Below are 16,320 nucleotides of genomic sequence, written 5' to 3' on the forward strand. Positions count from 1 at the left end.
CAATATGGCAAGTCATAAAGTTGCTGTTGTTTCTGGAAGCAACAAAGGCATTGGCCTTGCGATAGTTCGGGCATTGTGCTCCAAGTTTAATGGCGATGTCTTTATAACTTCAAGAAATGAAGAAAGAGGAAAGGAAGCTTTGAAAAAGATTGAAGAGGAAGGTCTTAAAGTGAAGTATCATCAATTGGATATCGACGATGAAGATAGCATCAACCGTTTAAGAGATTACATGGTACAGCATTATGGAGGAATAGATGTGCTGATTAACAATGCTGGAATAGCTTTTAAAAATGCAGACACAACGCCCTTTGTAACACAAGCAAAAGTTACCCTGAAGAGCAACTTTTTTGGCACTTTACAAACGTCAAAGATTTTACTTCCTATCATGAAATCAAATGGTAGAGTGGTCAATGTGTCTAGTATGACGAGTCCCAGAAATTTACAAAAATGTAAAGCCGAATTACAAGAAGAATTCCGCTCTGACACAATTACTGAAGAGCAACTGGTCAAGCGAATGAGTGAATTTGTAGCTTCAGCTGAAAAAGGAACTCATGTTGAAGATGGTTGGCCAAGTAATACTTACGGAGTTTCTAAAATTGGTGTAACAGTGATGAGTCGTATTCATGCCAGATGGTTGAAAGAACAAGGAAAGAATGATATTTTGTTGAACGCTTGTTGTCCTGGCTGGGTTAGAACCGACATGGCAGGTCCAAAAGCGACTAAATCCCCAGATGAAGGAGCAGAAACGCCAGTTTACTTGGCTTTACTACCCACTGGAGCAAGTGAACCCCATGGTCAATTTGTTTCTGATAAAACTGTGCAGCCATGGTAACATGCTTGTGAAAGGGTTCTTCAATTCAAGCAATGAATTATGCCATGCAAAATCCTAATTAGCTCTGTAGATTTGAAAACAAAATGTAAATAATAATTTTGTTTTTGCTTGCTGCATTCAGTACTTTTATCTTGAATGGATATTTGTGTTCATATTTTTTTTATAACTATTTTACTATTTGCACTGTTTTATAAGGCACAACATTCATTTATTATTGTAACAGCTGGAATGGCTCAGTTATATCACCAATCAGACAATTAATATATTATTCACATTTAAGCCTACAGCATATCTGTTTTTCGATTACTACAAAAATTTGCATGTCTTGCATTATTTCATTTTTCAATTTTTGCTTCTTTGAAGCTGTGGTGGCACCCACAATTTTGTCCTGGTCATCCACTCACTGTTGTGCAAGCCCATTTTTTTCCAGATTTGCTACTGCTTGTCATGTTCCATAAAAATAAATTTACCAGCCTAAAGTTCTTACCCCATGTTTTGTGTGACATTACCATAATTCCTAGACCGAACACGAAGTCAAAAAGAGCTGCAGAGACACCGTGCTTGAAATATAACTTTATAAGTTGATATCATGTCAATACTTCTTCAAAAACGTTTTCTGTCGCTTTAAATTCAACCACCGTATGCCTGCTTGTGTCCCTGCTGTAAAATAATTACTTTGTTTCATGTTTGACAAGCTTTAAATATTATAATGAACGCCATAAACATAATGCTTCACTGAATAATGACAATAAATAAATGGCCCTCTTTTGGCTAGCAGACATATGATAATATAGTTTGTATTTTCACTTCACCGACATGGTAGGGTGGATCCTTCAATAGATTTTCTGACAAAGCCAAGGACAAGGTGTAGGAAGTTAATTTTCGGAGGTGCAAAAGCAGTCTTGCCCAAATATAATCATGTCCCGGAATAAGAGTTTTAAGCAGTAGACTACGATAAACAGGTTGTTACTGCAACGCAAAAGTGTAGTATCTGTGAGGCCCTTGAGATGGTGAGATGGTGCCCCCCCCCCCCCCCCTTTAACACAGCACTGTGCAATGTGCATAACTTATAATTTCAAAAAAAAAAATCAAATTATGTCTTTAAAACAAATCTGGAAGCTGTTCAGTTCAAGTGAATTAACACAGCGATTTTTCTTCATGCTACGATTTTCACAACCATCATCAAAAGTATAGCCTATAGGGTACTGGCATAGGTACTCACTACTCAGCTTGCATTGACGATAAGGTGCTCGAAGGTGCTCGCTGACTCGAAGACTACATGTCACTTCGCTGCTTCCTGTCGTCTGTTGTATCGCATCTGTGATCGCAGTGTACTGTATGTTATCGCAATGGGCGCAAATAAAAGCAGGATTATTATTATTATTAATGTTTTAATTTGCAACGGCTAGTTTACTCATTTGGATACTGTAGATGTTGTATTGAAAACAAACTATAGCCTACGATATAACATTCTTAACGTCGCATTTAATGCCTTACGTAGACGACGTAGTTGGCTTACTAAACCAAATGAACTACGCGTATTGAGGGTACGTGCAGTGGCGTACGCAGGATTTTGTTCTGTGGGGAGGGGAGCATTCGATACAATTTGACTTTTTTTTATCAAGAGTTGCCTTACGCTACTCTATAGTCTGACCAAGGTTTAAGGTAGCTTATCTGTTGGTGAAATATAGACTCTCACGGTCTTTGCGTATGTCACTGTAGAGTGTACAGATACCGATTCTGAATATGAAAAGCATGATAGTAGCCTAGGCCTAAACGGAGAAGTAAAAACCATAATAGTTCGATCATGATAGGCAACGTCATTACCTTAATTAAAGCGTAAATCGAACTACTCTGTAAAAGTTTAAATATCGAATGCAATTTTAACTTTAATCAAAAATTACCGCACTCTGAAATATAGAACGAAAAAGAAGGCCTACCCTAAACCACCCTCACAAGCAATAACATATTTACACTGCACAATCACAATAACGCTAAAAAAACACGCTCAGTAAGAGACTAACAGTATGTAAAGCTAATAAATCATTCAATGGACCAGTGGTTCTCAAAGTGTGTGCCGCGGCACACTAGTGTGCCGCCACAGATTCTCAAGTGTGCCACGAATCTTTTTTAAATTTTGGGAAAGAACTGTATAAATATTTAAAATAAGCCATTCATACAAGCATAATGCGACTTAAAAGCGCTTTAACTCCTTCAATAGATGATAAATAGGCCTAAGCATATGTGACGATGAAACCAATTATGGCATTGCCGATACAGCAGGGTAACTGCCACGTAACTATTGGACTGCTATGCTAGCTATTGCTAACATTACTTCCCACCATTTGGAAGCAATGAATCAAGCAATCTTTCTGAAGAAGAAGAACAGCTCATTGATTTACGAAACGACCCATTTTTTCAAACGCTGTTGCCACAAAAAAACTTGGATGCGTTTTGGCTGTCTGCTTCCAAATTCTATTTCATAATCCGTGCAAAAGCAATCAAAATTATATTGCCATTTGCATCTTCATGGCTATGTCAACATGGCTTTTCTGTTTTGACTGAAATTAAAAGCTGTAAACGAGAGAGACTGCTTGGAATTGACGATGAAATTCGGGTATTTATGTTTGTCAACAATGCAACCTCGTTTCAGTCGAAGCTTATATTGGTATAAACAAGCACGACAATCGCATTGACACGTGAAAATAATTTTTTTTAAAGCAACTTTTCTTCTTTTGTAAGTGTGCCGCGTGCGTTTTATATTTTTTCTAATGTGCCACAAGCTGAAAAAGTTTGAGAACCACTGAATGGACAATTGAAAACTTTGATTAAGATTCTCAAGAAATGTTGCTTTCAACTCTGGTTTCTCTCCAAGCGTATAGCCTACCGGTACCCATGAAATTTCATACCATATTATTAGCCTATTTCAAGCTTTGATACACCTAAATTTCGATAAATGTAGTACGTTTTTGGCATGCGAGATTATATTGATTAGATTACCTATAAAAGTTATTTTGGATATTTATGGTGGCCCATAGACCTACCAGACAATAAACAAAGCTAAAACCTCAATTGCTAAGGTAACAGGGATCAGTTGTCAGTAGATGTAACAGAAAATATATTTCGCACTTGCTAGTGCATCGTCAGTCTACTGACAACTGATCCCTGTTGCCTTAGCAATTGAGGTTTTAGCTTTGTAGATATGGAACAGGGATCGTTTCAGAACAAGACTAGGTCAAAAAGCGAGGCAGACTCCGACTCAGCTCAGCAGCAGCCTAGAGCAGTTAGCTACAGAAGACAATAAACAAACTTGAATTACAATAGACGCAAAACAGTTTGCATGAGATCTTACGCAGGGCGATAAAATGACGAAAAAGACAATAGTGTTTTTAATTATCGTCCAGCAATAATGGTGAAAGCAAAATAATGATAAGCAGGAGTGCAAGGACTAAATTCAACTGATTAGAAACGAAAACCCGGAATCTAGGCTATTGCGTTTGCACCAAGGTGATAAATACAACGTACACAATCAAATAAATAATTTTAGATAAAGTCCAATCGTCGATTGTTCTTGATAAACTCTGTTATTACGTCATCATAGTTTAGCTCTAACTCTCGATGAATGTACAATAATGCTAGTCCGTTGAGGGGCAATACTAAAAGGCGGAAATGCGGAAGCGCGGAAATAAGTCGAAATAACTTTAGAATTAAAACAGTCATAGTATTTAATGATCTCACAATTGCTTCTAAATAATATCTTTCAATGATATTTCAACATAAGAAAATGTTCGGTATTGAGTTGTGGCTAAAAATCGCATTTCCGCCTTTTCCCTATTTCAATAAATTCTATTAAATTTCAAAATTTACTCCAATAACTGTGGAATTAAAACAGTCAAAGTATTTAATGACCTCACAATTGCTTCTAAGCAATATGTTTCAATGATATTTCAACATAAAAGTAGGTTCGGTGGTGAGTTGTTGTTAAAAATCGCATTTCCGCCTTTTTCCATGTTGCAACATTTCATTCTTTCATGATGAAGTTATCGCTATGTTAAACAATATGGACGCCAAGGTCGTACTTCCGCGTTTTCTACATCGGCATTAAATCGCTACTTCTGCCGACAATACGACATTTCACGCCCGGCTTATTTCCGCCTTCCGCATTTCCGCCTTTTAGTGTTGCCCTCCGTTGAGACGTTCTTCTCCCATTGTAGATCTCAAATAATTCTTTATGTACCTAATTTAGAGTACTGAAAGATCTCTCATTTGTAGCTGTTGTTACTGGTATAGTTGCAAATATCTGTAGCAACGTTGCGATGTTGGGGAACGTTTTTAGGTCCACTGCGGCTTTGAAAGCATCAATAACGTTATCAGGTATACATGAACTGTTTCACCAATGGATTTGCCATCTCAAATATTTTATTTTGACCGAATCTTTTCCAAATGAAAGAAAAGAGCTGTACGTGCTAACGTTTTTTCAATGGCTTCAAATGGTCGACTTGAACAATATTTCGGTAGCAGAGATTGAAGTGAAAATGCAATAGTTGTTTGAGAGCTGAATCGTTCTCGCAATTGCAGAAGACAAGCGTCTAAGAAAGGATAGAATACGCTTCTGCGGTCGTATTCAAAGGGAGTGTCAGCTGGTACATTACTTCTCTGTTTTTAAAAGCGATCTAATCTTACAGCAAATCAGGCAAATAATGTTTAATGTTACAGCAAATTTGCTAAAAAATCATGCGAATGTAATGTTAAAAAACGTATTAAATGCCTTAATTAAACTTTATTAAACGCATGGCCCAATGCCCCCTCCCTCCCCTGCGTACGCTACTGACCCCACCTGAAATCTCAGATTTGCCAAAGGTGAAACCCCTGGCCATTGAGCTGGTGGGAACAACTAGATAATAATCATGTTATGGTTTTATTTATTGTAGCTCTACAACAGACTGCAAAGGTATTTTAGGAACAGGGCTCGTTTTCAATTTTGTAGCCTATTAGATTTAATTGCGATGTAATCACATTATTATCCGACATAGCCTACTCTCACTGCATTATGCAAGAAATAATGCAGTCGATACTGTTTTTTTTAAATCTTTGGTATGACTAGACCAGAATCGACTTCAGATCAACCAGCACTAGAGCCGAAAATGAAGCCCCTCGGCCACTGAGCTGGTGTAGATGCAAGTGATCCGTATGTACCCAATCAGCCTTTATATTTTTGGATGCTGTGGTGTGCTTAGGCCTACTGGAGTGGAGCGGATGATTGTTCTTTGGGCACCAACCAAAGAATAGTTTTTAAATCAAAAGAATCTTCGAGTGAAGCTTTTTATTTGCTTTACTCAGAGTTTTCGCCGGTAGGCATAGCGTAGTTCTTCAAGCAACGTCGCAACCATTTGTTGTTTGAAGTAAATCATTAACCAAATCAAACAATTCATATCATCAACAATGAAGAAACGACTAAAAACCTGAGAAAATTTTAAACCACTTTTGGTAGAAGTTAATTATTGGTTAATCTTCAGTGTTCATATATAGTTATCAATTTTAAGTTCAATTTACTGTAGGGGCCTATTAGGTATAACTATAGACAGCCGAAAATACGAAAAGTAAAGATTTATTGTCAGTGGCAGGCTGCTGTCAAGATTAGCTTCATTGCTTTCAAGCCCATTTAATATAAATCTTCAACCACCAGGCGAAAGATTGGATTCGACAAAAAATAAGACTCCATAGAATTCCAGTTGTTTTTATTCAGTTCCTTGGCACCTTGAAATGATTCCTTGGAGGCTTTGTTTATATAAACTTAAGATAAATTGTTCCGATAGTGTTGCAAGTTAGGCAAGCCTAATGATTACTGACATTTTATGAATAACAAAGCTGCAAAAGCTCAAATTTCAGGCAAAAATAAATCTTACAAAGGATTATCGCTATGTATGATTATCGAATTATTATCGAAACTGTTTTGTCGATCTCATTTGCAGTGATCAACAAAACAAGAAAAATGTCTTTAAAAGTGTAAATTGTAATGACCTGCGTTTTATCTAGGAATTGTTATAATTGTCAGTCATAATTATTTTAACAAAAACATGTCCAACAAAAAAGTTGTTGTGGTTTCTGGAAGCAACAAAGGCATTGGCCTTGCGATAGTTCGTGCATTGTGCTCTAAGTTTAATGGCGATGTCTTTATAACTTCAAGAAATGAAGAAAGAGGAATGGAAGCTGTGAAAAAGATTGAAGAGGAAGGTCTAAAAGTTAAATATCATCAATTGGATATCGACGATGAAGATAGTGTCAATCGTATACGAGATTACATGGTAAAGCATTATGGAGGAATAGATGTGCTGATCAACAATGCTGGAATAGCTTTTAAAGCTGCTGACACGACACCTTTTGCAATACAGGCCAAAGTTACACTTGGATGTAACTTTTTTAGCACTCTTCGAATTTCAACGATTTTGCTACCTATCATAAAATCAAATGGTAGAGTGGTCAATGTGTCAAGCTTTACCAGTGTAAATAGTTTGAAAAAGTGTAAAGCAGAATTACAAGAAGAATTCCGATCTGACACAATTACTGAAGAGCAACTGATCAAACGAATGAAGGAGTTTATTGCTTCAGCTGAAAAAGGGACTCTTGTTGAAGATGGATGGCCCAACACTGCTTACGGAGTTTCTAAACTTGGTGTAACTGTGATGAGTCGTATTCATGCCAGATGGTTGAAAGAACAAGGAAAGAATGATATTTTGTTGAACGCTTGTTGTCCTGGCTGGGTTAGAACCGACATGGCAGGTCCCAAAGCGACTAAATCACCAGAAGAAGGAGCAGAAACACCAGTTTACTTGGCTTTACTACCCACTGGAGCAAGTGAACCCCATGGTCAATTTGTTTCTGACAAAACTGTACAGCCATGGTAGCCTGTTTGTGAAAGATTTCTTTCACTTAAAATTGCAGTAAATTTCAATAAGCTTTAATTATTAGCTTTTTAAACTTTGGTAAAATTATCTTAAAATGGTTTCATTGATGCATTTTTATGTTTGCAATGGTTAAGCGTTATGCAATTGTTACTGCACATAAACTGAACTGTCATTTGATGATAACGCAAAATAATAAAGAAATTATAAAAAAGTTGAACATGTGCTTGAACTACGAATTTCACAGATATTTCAATGACATAAATCAGAGGTGACAAACCTGCGTCCCGTCAAAGAATTTTGTGCGGCTCGCAAAACAATTTGACAATCTCTAATGGTCATCTGTTTTCGGCAGCACGTTTTATTTTTTACTGTTGCGTTTCAATTCTGCGTAAGATAATTTCAACTGTGTGGGTTTTATTACTTTTATCTGCCGTTTGTTACTTTTCATGAATAGCCTAATATCATGAGTCGCTTCCAAAAGATGTCATAGTAGGCTAGGTTACGATTAAAAAGTTGTGTGGTCCGATAACTCATGTGTAGTTGACAAAGTGGCCCGCGACCGCAAAAAGGTTCGTCAATCGTCACCCCTGACATAAATGATTCACGTTAAAATTTCAACAAGTCACGCAAAGTGCTGAGTCACCTGCTGATCATCAAGTAAAGCTTTTTATTTGCTTTGTTTGAAGTCACCTGCTCGTCGTCTTTAAGTAAAGCTTTTTATTTGCTTTGATTGAACCTTAGTCGCTAAAGTTTTGCTTCGAGTAATAAAAGTGGCGCACGTGTACCAGGGATAGGCTACCTAAACTAGTCCTGTAGACTAATTTAGTAGACTAGTAGACTAGTTAAACTAGTTAAACCAGTTAAAACTAGTTAAACTAGTAGACTAGTTTAGGTACCGGTATCCCTGACGAGTACGAGGCGTCTAATTGAAGATGGCCATGAACATGATTCATAATTCCTATAATTCCTACTAATCCCACGCTCTTGGGCCTTGGCATGATATAAAACTTTGCCAATTGCTGTTTGTTTCTATTGTCAGACGTAGGTCTACCGGTAACAAAGTCTTTAAATACCCTCTTTAGCATCCTCCTCAGGTAGTGTCTTGATTTGGGAGATCCCGATATAGGCGTAGCCAGGGGGGGGGGGGGGCGAAAGGGGCCATGGCCCCCCCCAAATTTTCCAAGTTTGGATTCCGAAGTTGAGCCCTTTGTTGAAAATGTAATAAAATTTGTAGAAATTTATAACGTTTTCCAAGACATCTGGCTATTAACACCCCCCAGGACTTGTTTTAGACACACAGAAAAACACCAATAACTTTTGCAAATCGTAAATCGCGCAAAGTTTACGCGATTTATGTTTCTTTAAACTAATTTGTGGAAGCAATTTCAGAATGGCTTACTCTGTTGGGTTTTGTGTAGTTATTGAGTTTTTGTGTAGCTGAGTTTTTGGTGTGCTCTAATTTTAGCCGCAGTTTTTGCCCGTTCGTGTGTAAGAGCTACCTTTAATAAGTTAATAGCTGTTTATCTACTAATAAACTTCATGCAAATATTACCCTAAAAGGGTTTCCAGAAAGCGCTATAATCCATTATTTGAGTGCAATTTTTCAATTTTTTTTCCGGGGGAGCATTCCCCCAGACCCCCCTAGAATACGCGTGCCTTCGGCACGCTCTAACCTCCCACCACTTTCATTGCTTCCTTTGCTCAACCCACCAGGAATCCAGGATATGCCACTGCACATCAAGTGGCGATGGCTTAAATCAATTAAATCAAACACTTTGTTGTTCTCTTCCATTCATTAAATATTTGGCCCCCCCCAAATTTTTTTCTGGCTACGCCACTGGATCCCGAAGATCTCATCGATATCGGGCCTAAATTATTCTCTCAAAGACGCTGCTTGCTCCATTTCAGTCTTTGTGAGTCTGTAAGTAATGCATTAGGCTAATCAAGCGGTTGATTAAAATTGAACAGGCAAAATTGAACACATTTGTACAGGCATAGCATCATATCAAAACTGCCAAAATCCAGTGAGGCTAAGTGGGCGGACCACCAGTGGAGCATAAAGTGGAGGAAAAGCTTCACAAGACTTTAAAGCTTCATTTCCGCATCGGTACTTATTTAACAGGACCCAAAAGGTTTTTTACACACATGGAAAAAATTCCACCATAAAATTATTAAAACTGATTATAATTCTCCATCCGCGATCTGTAACAAACCGCAGACCACGCCGTCTGCAACTGCGCTATCTGCCACATGCGCCAAATGGTAGTGTGAGTGGTCTACGTGAACTGAATGACGAATCAATTCAGTGGCTGCTCGACACTTGCTCAAACATCTAGACTGAGTCGCCGCCACTGCCCAAGGCCAAGGGTAGTAAAAGGCAGAGCCCCTCGGTCCCTGGAGTGACGATGAAGGTGAAATATTGCATCAGCCTGATTTAACTCGTGTGAAATTGCACAATAAACCATATTGACTGTTACGTCATTGAGGCAGGTTATGTGAGTTTGAAATATGGCAATCTGTTCGTCATTTTGTAGATTGTCGTTTTGTCGATGAGAAAGCTGGTCAAATATTAAACAGTTCTGTTTTGCGTAGGCTACTAGCTAGAGCTAGACGAAATTTCCGTTTTTTATCCAGAAATCTGTCTTGTGGTGACATTAAGTTGTTTTGTGCGTAGTGCATAAGGTTCACACGAAGAAGACGATTCTACAAGAAACTTAATTTTTCAAAAAATGTAATTACTTTTGTTTTTGCTCTTAAGTTAGGATAAAATTGTTGATAATACATATAGTCTGAGCGTAAAACGTATTGACCTGGAATAAATTGCGACCTTAACAAATTAGGTATCGTTGGAAAGCTTAACTCTTCTAGATTAAGATTTTCACTCTCCTCCAATCAGAGACCCTTGGCAAAAAAAGTTATGGCCGTTTTTGAAGCAGCACCTTGCGCCGCTAGTGGCGAAACTGTATTTTTCCTTTTGCACAAGTTTTTAGGCTCATTTTTAACTTTTTTTCCTATGTGTATAAGAAAGAGACAACTCACATTTGATAAAATATTATTTATATTTAAATGACGTCACTATGAAGTCATCAAATTAAAATTGCTTACCTATTACTTTCAGCCCATTGATAATTGCAGATCCAATACATTTGTTCTAAAAGATCGTTTTTAGACACAACGGAGCTTCATATAATGATTCAAGGGGGAATTTTGACCCCAGGTCCGGTTTAATGACGAAACTAAGCGCTACAAGTGGCGAGAGTATATTATGGGCATTATACAAAAAATGCAAAAATTTTTAAAACTTTACTTCAATAATGATGCCGTGCAGTGTTTTTGTTTTTTATCTTTATCCTGCATTGCGGGAAAGCGGACTTGAGCGCTATGCATCGGTGTACGCCTTCCGACGTACACCTGACCCACGCTGCAGCCGACTGCAAGGTCTGTTTCCGGTTGTCTACTCTACTTAAATTTGGTACTACCCATTACTCGAAATCGATCACTGGGTAAAGGCAATTATCGTAAAGTTTCTTGCCCAGAGAAACAACAGCAAGTGCGGGTGGCTGGAGTCGAACATGCAGGCTCTCGACTGCGAGCCCAACGCGCTAACCACTCGGCCACTGCTGCCAGTGCCTAAGGCGTGTAACTATTGTTCTTGTCGACGGTGAAAGTTCGACTCACACTGCTAGTGGATATGCCATGTCTGAGGAGTACAGCTCAACTATCCAGTGGAATCTTTCGGGTAGCACAAATTTGGGCAATAGGCTACACAAATAATAATATTTATTTGCATCAGACAAAGCTGTCAATATACAAAACAAAGAAATAATACACAAACTGCAAATGCACAAATAACGAACAACAACAACGAAATAATACACAAACTGCAAATGCACAAAATCTCACTAAATAGGCTATCTAATGTTACAAGTTTACAGACAATGGTACGGTAGTGTTGCAAGTTAGAAGAACTGAAAGTATTCAGAACGATAAAAACAATCAGATGACATGGCAGCCATCAAAACTAGATATCAGCATACAGAGTTATTATAATGAAGACGATAATTTGATATACGATGGCAATCGGACCTCATCAGGGAGGCAACAAATAGAGTTAGACAATACTTCACATCTTCCAACAAAAGAAAAAACATATTTCCGAAGTAATGCATCAAATGTTATAATGTTGCACAAGACTTGATGTTCACGTAGCCTACGCTATAATGTTTAGGCAAATTGTGTATAATTCTAAATGCATTATTGAAGGCAACACGAAGGCGATTAATGTTACGTTGATGATAATTTTCCCACAGATGACATGCATACATTGGAGTACAATATGAACGGAATAGAAAATTTTTAATATCACTGGAGCACTTGTAAAATTTTGATTTTAATTTGTTGGCAGAACAGATCATTTATTGAAACATGATCAAAATGTCGCAATCCTCAGGGCAGTCTTCTTATACACAACTGAGATTGCAACAAGTTTCCCCACGACACTCTCCACATGCTGTTACGCACTTTAAGCCATGTTTTCTGCAGCTGCAAGACATTGTACCACATTGATTTTTTGTTCCTTCTTTGCATTTGCATCGTACAACGTTCAATAGCCATTCTGGTGCGGATCTAAATTGGCCTTTATTGGCATAACTGCACCTGCTGCGTCAGCTTTCCATCCTCATTGTGCGAGATCCAAGATTTCAGTGTCAAGATGCTTCCACTGACATACCTGAAGCAACAGTTTTATATCAACTTAGATAAATCAAGTCTTGCTGACATAAAATTTTTGATTTGTAGTACACCACATGTTTATGCTAGTCATATTATAACGCAAGTTGTTTTGCTATAACTTGCATCTTTTCCTTACAGCAGTTTAATAGCGCGATTTGCTGTAATATCTTGAAGTTACCGACAATAAACAATTCTTGAAAAATATCTTCAAGTGGTATAATCTATAGAGCAAAGACGTTTTTATACTAAATGATTACCGGTATTGTGTTACAATACCATTATTGGTATTGTAACATAGGTACCATAGGTACCTATGTAACCAGGGTTGTCGGTATTTTACCCGAACCAAAAAAACCCGGGTGGGTTTTTTTGAAAAAACCCACTTAAAAAAACCCAAAAAAACCCATAAAAAAACCCAGAGCATCATATTTGTCCAGTTTTTATTAGAAAATTAAAAAAATTATCAAAAACACTACAAGACACTTAAAACAAACTTTAAATTAGGACTTGAGGATGTGATTGTGAAGTAAACTTCCAAGAATAAACTGAAAACGCGGTGGATATTGTACAGTACACAAAAATCAAGTAATGCCACTTTGTGTATACTACATTAAAACTCATTTATGCAAGAAGGCCTTCTAGTTAAACTGGTGAAAGTACTACTCTACTGTAGTCTGTATATATGATGTGAAATGCAATTTAGGAGGCTATTTACCAATTACAGATTCTGGATTCTAATGCATGACTGTTTCAGAGCATTTGCCTAAATGGCCACGCAATCGCTCAATTGCTCATCCATTACTATGTATAATATATATATAAATGATAAAAAATATTTAAACATGATGGCATAAATGCTCCTTGCCTTCAAATCTAAAGCAAATGATGCAATATTGTGATTTCTACCATGGTAGCATCAACTTGGTATAGAAATCAGTGGATGATGCAACATCCAACTTGATCTTGAAATTAATGGATGATGCAACATTCAAGCAACAACAGCCCTAGTGCATTATTTTATTGAGTTATGCAAGCATGTACTGTGAGTGAAAGGCACTTCATTAGTAAAAAGTAGTTTTGAGGTGAAATAAGCATGAATCTACCTTTTTTTGCATCTTTTTTTTAAAAAACCCAATAAAACCCAAAAAAACCCGGGTTTTTTTAAAAAAACCCGGGCGGGTTGGGCATTTTCAAAAAAACCCGGGTTTTTCTCAACCCTGTATGTAACAATACTATATGTAACATAGGTACTATAGGCTACGCACTATTATTTCACCTGCAAATGTACTCTGAAGGAATGAAAACGAATTGCAGCTTCGGTGGGTGGCAATCTTTCAGGATGAACAGTGGAAGCTGTTGCAACCATCTGCATGTACTTGACGTACCGTAGTTGGCCAAGTGAATCAGCAGGTTTTGCTCTAAAGCTTGATGGATCAACAAAATATAGCATTACTATCGGTGAATCTCATTCAGACTGGTAGGCTACTCAGCAACATTTTCATGTCTTCTTATTTAATTAACAGTGCACCAATACAGTCCCAGTAACTAACCTTTTCAATAACAAATCTCTTCCAGCATCAGCTATATATTTGCTCACGTGTAGCATGTAATCTCCCAAATACATCAGCAGATTGTTGAAATTCTTCCTTCTTCAGGTAATTGAACATCTTTACCTTTCCTAAGCAACAAGACAGATGACATAATTAATCATTGTCACCAAATAATGTGTGCATACACTCCATACATTGGCATTCCAAATAAAAGTATTACAATATTAGAAAAATATTGAGTGGATTTGGTAATGACTGCCATCTCAATTCTTGCATATCTTTTAAAAGCTGATCAGAAAATGGTAAAAATGTACTTTCAGACAAGCATGGTAAGCAGTTCGAGAATATATAAAACACTGTAACAAGCACTATATATAAAACACTGAAAGCAAGATTAAAATGTACTGCTACCAAAGCTGATTAATTATATTGGTACCTTGTTGATATATTGCAGAAGTTGTATCACATCCACTCCAAGCATGAGCAAACAGCAAGTATCATAATTTTTGACACACCTTACAACTACTTTCGCTCTCTTCTTTTTCTTTTAGATATTGATAAAGATGACTGTCACCAATGTTTTGTGCATAGCTGATTAATGTCTTCAGTCCACCTCGTTTCACTTCTTGTAGCTTCGATAAATTATGAGATTGGCATTTGATGCATAAACTTTCATTATAAAAAGCTTGATTCTGATTATCCATTATTCACTTATCTCCATAACACCTGAAAACTAGTCTATCAATTCTAACTGTTTAATAAACTAAGCTATACAACTTAGAAATCATTACCAGTATTTCATAAAAATCTTTAAAGCTGTAAAGAGAGAAAACTAATATCAGATCTGAACATTTGCTCTTTCAAACTTAATGTATCTGAATATGTTATAGCCTTTACAGGTGGTCTCAGAAGTAACAAGAACCATAGCTCCTACTGGTAGGCTGGCCTCCTTATTTAACTGAGTGATAGTGTGTGCAATTACCAGAAAACGTATTGTTGCATGGATATCACTAGAAGCTACCAGGTCTCAATAAACACCCTTCCTTTGTCAGTTTGTGCACCAGTGCACTGGTAACAGTGGCCTACTACTACCATACTGCATTCATTGGTAAACCAAGATTTCTGTTGCAAACCAAATTAAATGAATAACCTGACATAACTTACGGTACAGATAATGATGTTCTTGCAAACAGTTCCCAAAACAAATTAAACTACGGTAGGCTTGCCTGGTACGGTACTCAGTTCTGTGATATTTAGGCTAGTAGTACTGCAGCCAGTGCAGAGTGGTAGATCAAGAATCTTTGCTGCCCCAAACCTACTCACTACTCAGTGCTGCCTAGTTACTTACAAACCTCATGGCTATTTTTTTTCTTTTTGCGCAACGCTCAGAGTTCAAGACGGATACCACTACGGGGCTAATAAGCTGGTCACCGGAGCAACTTCGACTGCCAGAATTTTACACGGCTTGCTGTTTCTGCTGAAAACATAGCTAGATTGACTGCGCCACTAGCGGCGCAAGGTGTTGCTTAAAAAGCGGCCACAACTTTTTTTGCCAAGGGTCCCTGGTTGGAGGAGAGTGATAATCCTAAACTAGAGGAATTAAGCTTTCCAACGATACCAAATTTGTTAAGGTCGCAATTTATTCCAGGCGGCCCTATATTTTCGCATTTTACGCTTAGACTAATAACTCAACACCCAACCTTTCCAAGGACCTGAAAACTTAAAGATACCATAGCGTTGGTCACAGCGGTAAACCATAATCTCTTCGTGGGAAAATTGTAACATAAGATTCCCAAATCCGTTCGTCTGCATGCAATGACCGAACAAGAAACACGCCTTTGAAACGTCTATTCAAATTGTATTTCTGTAAAATTAGCCCGCGGCTACCGAAAACGAGGGGGTGCAACGCCGTAGGCTACACCTCTAAAAACTGTCACTACAGAACAGATTAATTGGATAAAAGACGGAACTTTTGTCCAGCTAGCAAGCACTAAGCCAACAGTTAAATGTGCGGCCAACTTTCAAACAATCATTTCACGAAAGCCAGAATAGATAGCAATATCTCAAACTCACATATGCAGTTCTGTGACGCAATAATGGAAGACAATTATGAAGTCATTCAAACAGGTGTTTAAAGCTGATGTAATATTTCCTGTTTAAACAGGTTTCAAACTGAAACAGGCCCAAACAGGTCCAAACAGGTTTGACACAAGTCTTATGAACGATGGTGCAATTTTGGCACATTTTCTAGCAACTTGCATGACGCAATATTCAGTAGACTTGAACGGTTTTTATATGACGT

The 16,320-nt window shown here is 37.6% G+C and overlaps 1 long non-coding RNA gene and 2 pseudogenes across 2 annotated transcripts; 2 read left to right on the forward strand and 1 right to left on the reverse strand.

Moving 5' to 3' along the window:
• Window position 1: 1 nt before the first annotated feature.
• On the forward strand, window positions 2-2,212 carry LOC145787369 (carbonyl reductase [NADPH] 1 pseudogene; annotated as a pseudogene).
• Window positions 2,213-6,861: 4,649 nt separating this feature from the next.
• Window positions 6,862-8,340, forward strand: LOC145787326 (carbonyl reductase [NADPH] 1 pseudogene; annotated as a pseudogene).
• A 3,160-nt stretch (window positions 8,341-11,500) lies between these two features.
• Window positions 11,501-15,896, reverse strand: LOC145787695 (uncharacterized). 2 transcript variants are annotated; one of them, XR_014291432.1, is made up of 4 exons: window positions 14,455-15,896; window positions 14,019-14,146; window positions 13,745-13,892; window positions 11,501-12,466 (listed from the first exon to the last, which is right to left on the reverse strand). It is a non-coding gene; the product is annotated as an uncharacterized LOC145787695 (long non-coding RNA). The 2 variants fall into 2 exon arrangements; XR_014291431.1 differs by having other exon boundaries at window positions 14,019-15,896.
• Window positions 15,897-16,320: the final 424 nt, after the last annotated feature.

Source organism: Aplidium turbinatum, chromosome 18 (assembly GCF_918807975.1).
Source record: "Aplidium turbinatum chromosome 18, kaAplTurb1.1, whole genome shotgun sequence".
Lineage (NCBI taxonomy): Eukaryota > Metazoa > Chordata > Ascidiacea > Aplousobranchia > Polyclinidae > Aplidium > Aplidium turbinatum.